The sequence below is a fragment of the Pinus tabuliformis genome, chromosome 2_2 (assembly GCF_031772625.1).
Source record: "Pinus tabuliformis cultivar Carrire ecotype Pingquan chromosome 2_2, CPIR1, whole genome shotgun sequence".
In the NCBI taxonomy this organism is placed as follows: Eukaryota; Viridiplantae; Streptophyta; class Pinopsida; order Pinales; family Pinaceae; genus Pinus; species Pinus tabuliformis.
The window spans coordinates 1132996237-1133000935 of NC_142300.1; the positions used below are offsets into that span (position 1 = coordinate 1132996237).

The 4699-nt window shown below is 38.8% G+C and overlaps 1 long non-coding RNA gene across 1 annotated transcript; it reads left to right on the forward strand.

The window, feature by feature from the left end:
• The first annotated feature begins 1114 nt into the window (after positions 1-1114).
• On the forward strand, positions 1115-2412 carry LOC149197373 (uncharacterized). Its single transcript, XR_016254193.1, has 2 exons — positions 1115-1851; positions 1979-2412. It is a non-coding gene; the product is annotated as an uncharacterized LOC149197373 (long non-coding RNA).
• The last annotated feature ends 2287 nt before the right edge of the window (positions 2413-4699 follow it).

Sequence of the window (4699 nt, forward strand, 5' to 3'; positions counted from 1 at the left end):
GGTGGCCCATGAAATATGGACTGTTTCGGAAGATAAGATCTCTATCTTCTGCTGATTCAAAGACAAATACATAATATCCTCTGCCTACCAGATGACTTCGGATTCCTTCAGAGACAAGGGGCCTCTAGTTTCGCTGGACCTATCCATCAATGGCTTTGGGGGAGGGCCAGAGGCCCGTAAATTGGCTAATAAGCCCGCGTTCTGCTAGATTCAACGCAGTTCGACATGGGTGTTCCGCAGGCAGTTCTACGGAGGGGATGGATTCGACTTTCTTAACAAACTTTTGTTGGTTAGGGTTTGCTTTCCTTTTGCTACATGAGGCTACCAGTGATTTGAAGGTAGTGATCTCAGAAGGGAGGGGAGGTCGAGGGCCCCCTCCGACGTCTATGCTGGAAGACTCAAGTTTTTACCAGATGAAGAGGCTGTCCACATAGAGCTTTCTCTACTCTTTTTCTGGTTGGCCTGCAAGAGGCTGCCGAGAGAGAGTTTTGCAGTAGCAGTGGCGGCTAGGTCAGGGTTGAGTACGCTCCAGAGCTCTAAGATCTTGAATATTTTTTGATTAATATGGTTGGATATCTTTCATCTCTATGTGGGGATATCAATAACATTAGAAAGATTTTGACATTAGGTATGGATACTAAAACCTTTTACAGAGAAGCTTAGACCTTGCCATATATAAAAGTTTTTAAGAATTAAGAATTAAGGCTTTTAGAAATTAAAGACCAAAAACTAATAACTACACACTATTGAGCCTATTGGAAATATTAAACATCTCAACAATTTACACGCGATAAAAATCTAGAAAATAACATTCACCGCGATTACAAACCATGAAACCATACATACACGACTCTCATACTGGATACTGAATCAATCGGAAACATTGAACATCTAAAAAATCTACAGATAGCAAAGATAATAAAAAATTAACATTCACCATAATGTTACTGTTCCATGTTCCCTTGCGCAAACTCTCTCCCGTGTTGCAACTTGCGCATTACCGTCCCTGAAATGACTCTTCAACGAAAGAGCACAACTGCAATGACCTAGGAAACTTCACCTGTTTGCTGGTGACCAAACATAGAGAATCTTTAGGCGGTGGGATTAGGATATGACTATTCAATGCCAGGTCCACAGGGTTGACAATCGCCTGATTCATTATCTGGGCTGGCTTATCTATCTTCTTATCTAGATCTACTTCCCTTGGCTTCAACATCTTTGCATTTGCCCGCCTGCCTAGTGCTACGCCTCATTTTCCTGTCCATCAATTGCACCCACCTCCATCGCAATGAGACTGCCTGGCTTCATCCTCCTCCGCCTTTCTATTCAACTTTTAATCCCAATTACGTTTTGTTGATAAACTGCCGTGGCCCTGATGTCAAGAACATTTTACACTTCCATCTCTACCGTCTCCTGGTTCAACATGGATGGCGAGTTCGCCGGAATGACTGGAGGGACGATGGTGTCTCGACGAGCTCGACTCCATGGTGAAGTCGAGGGCTCCCATTATTCCTGTATTTTAACAAGCCAAACCCCATCCACTACCGAGATTTGTAGATTTGGGAGGTTGGTTTACGCTGGCAGTTGAGAAGAGCAATTGGATCGACTTCAACGGACACTACCCGTGACATTGCAATTATTTTCATAGGAAAAGACAGAGAATAAGTATACGGGATTTGGTGATTTGGTGGGGCTTATAGTTTTAGAGAACAAGTGTTCGGCCGAAAGGGTATAGAAAATAATATAAATATGTACAGTTACATATTGGGGAAGAAAGGTCAATGGGCGGCGATGTTTCGCAGCAGACGACCAACAACATTGAATGGTGATTTCTTGGAGCGATCCTCTTGTGTAAGTGTTTCATTCATTTCAGCCTTTGTCAGGCTTTTAAAGGATCTTTGCAGTTTGTTTATTCCAAGAATAATAGATCTGTGTAGTGTATATCTTTTCTCAAAAACAGGTTTTCTTCAATGAACAGGTTATAACCGAAGTTTGCGGGATTAAGATGGTCAGTATCTTAAATGTCCAACTTTCGGTAGGAATGGGGTGCGTTCTGAAACGTGCCATTAGGAAATATGGACGAATGAGGTGTTCAGGATCTGTCTGACATCTTTTCGGTATTTTCTACTTCCATGGTATGAGAAACTTTCGTCTTGTTGCGGCTGAAGATGGCCTTTCAGATGTAAATATTGTCAAAGAAATACATATTGTAGCCAAATATGCAATGGGTTCATGACCCATGGTTATCAGATCAAACTAAGGTTATCATTATGCCTATGCCAAGTAGGTTTAACTGGTAGAACTCCTGGGAGGTTTTGTTTTATTACAAATTCGGTAATTGCTGCAAAATCTCTACATTGTTATATGTGTTAGTATGGATATATTTATTTAAATGATTTGTTTTGAAATTCATATTCGCCCTTAGCATTGTTCTGGAAATGACCAATGCCCAAATCCTAAAAATTACAGACATAAGTTGTAAAGCAATACTTTTGAAGAATTCGTAAAATTCTAATCCCTATATACACGCCATATAAACAATTTCCCCCAAATTTAACTGGTTCTTGAGAATTGTGACACATGCAATCTTCTTTGGTGTAATTTAAAAAAAAAATGCACATGCTAGCAGGTTAAAAGGTTGTGGGCCTGTCTGGGAGTAGATAAATTACCACTTGACAAACTTGAAATACGTGCTGGAGATGAACTGCTTGTATGCAATAGAAGGCTTGATTATGGTGTGAAATATACAGATCCCATTATCGTATTTCTCTTACAACAGTTTCTCCTATATGCTATGTTAGTGCTTATGTCTTTGCGACAGGTTCCTCGGTGGAATATCAACTGGTTTTATATTATCTTTCCCTGTTCTCATTGGATTTAAGTTGTAAAAAAGGCCATTAAGGGGATTGGGATTCTTTATCAAAATTGCTCACTGTTGTCCTCCTTATGCACTTCAGTGACCTTCCTAGCATAATGGTCTTCCTTAAGGGATCAGTGGTGTTCTTGGTAGTTGCTCTCATGGTAATCTCATATTCTTTGGTTGATAGTCTTGTTCATGAGTGTTTTATGATGTGGCAATAATTGTGGGTGGATAAATGCTATGTTGGTGATTACGGATTAGCTTGCCAGTACTTTCCATCAGGGGGTCGATTTTGGCATAATTTTGGTGTTGATAGACACAGATATCTCAGCACACAAATAATTTTAAGATCCTTCTATAACAAATCGTTGCTATCGTATATGGGTTGGTTTGGTCTTGAAAACAAAACGTTGCTATGGTATATAGGATGGTTTGGGCTTGAAAGCCAATTTTTTTAAACTGCTCTTAACTCTGCATTTAAAGTTTCACTGGCATTTCTGTTATCTTAACACAGAGGACTTAATATATAAGTGAACTTAATGCTTGGTACGCTAAATACTTCTTTAATGGCACATGCTGTCACAAGTTCATTTACTTCCATGCCTATAAAATTTGGACCAGCAATTAGTTTGTGGGATTGTTCCTTGTATATTTTCAAAAAAAATTGAAAGGATCTGTTGATTGATGCTTTTGATTGGTTTCGATCTGTCCTACTCTAACAGAATATATCTTACATGGCTTTTCTTGTTGCTGGTCTTTTAAATTACTTATAATTTGATGGGTCTGCTGTTCTGAACTTCACCTTAAACAGCAGTGAATTAAAGGCATTTAAATATTCTGTGGTTACATGCTGATTTTCCTTTCACTGTTTCTAAGTTAGAAGAGGCAATTCATTCATACTCGGATCAGATGGAAATCTAGAGATATCATATGCACTTCTAATGTTTCTGTGATTTTGTGCATAGCTGAAAGTTATAACAATACGTTTACTTTGCTTCCTTAACTCTAGAGAGTGGCATTAAACAATAGTGACTGGTGGACAGCTTATAGAGCATGTCCACCTGGCACTGTTAAGAGGTTTTTTTTTTGGGGTTGGGGTGGGGTTAGGGGTGGTTTTGATCGGGGTTCTTTTACTTTTAATTTTACCTATTCCAACAAACAAACAGTGATACCACTGGAAGAATGAGTTAATTCTGCTTTACATTTCTAAAGCATTCATTAATCCACAGCACTAGGTTTGAACTTGTCAAAATAATGATTATTTCCCGATCGCCTTATATTGTAAGTTCCTTTTGAATGTGTTTTGGAATTTAAGTGAGATTCACTGTGCAAGCGAGCATAACGATCTACCAGAGGGTCTCCATGACTCAAGGCTTATACTCACAAACACTTCGTTATCTTGAATGAAGTGTTCATATTAATGCTACAGCACTACATTGGAGGTTGGCTCATTTCAGTTTCTGAAACCTGAGAATGAAAGGTAAAGACCTTGAAATGACAGTGGGCGATTGTGGGTGACATGTAATTGCTTCTTAAATCTCCAGTTCAGTTAAAACTTTTCCTTTTAAAAAAGAGTTCAAACTGTAACACCCACCGGTAATGTTTTGGATGATAATGATATGATGGATACTCTGTGATCTAGTTGAGCTTGTTCCAATGTAGACGAACTAATATTGAATGATGTTCGTGAATAATTCGAAGATAATTCAACATTGACTGATTCTAAAATAAGGTAGTTTGATACTATTGCTGGTTACCGTCGGTATTTCAGAAACTTTTTTCTCTTAATTTAACTGGTTCAAACAGACATTTTCTTCTTTGGTAAAGAGCGGGTTTCTT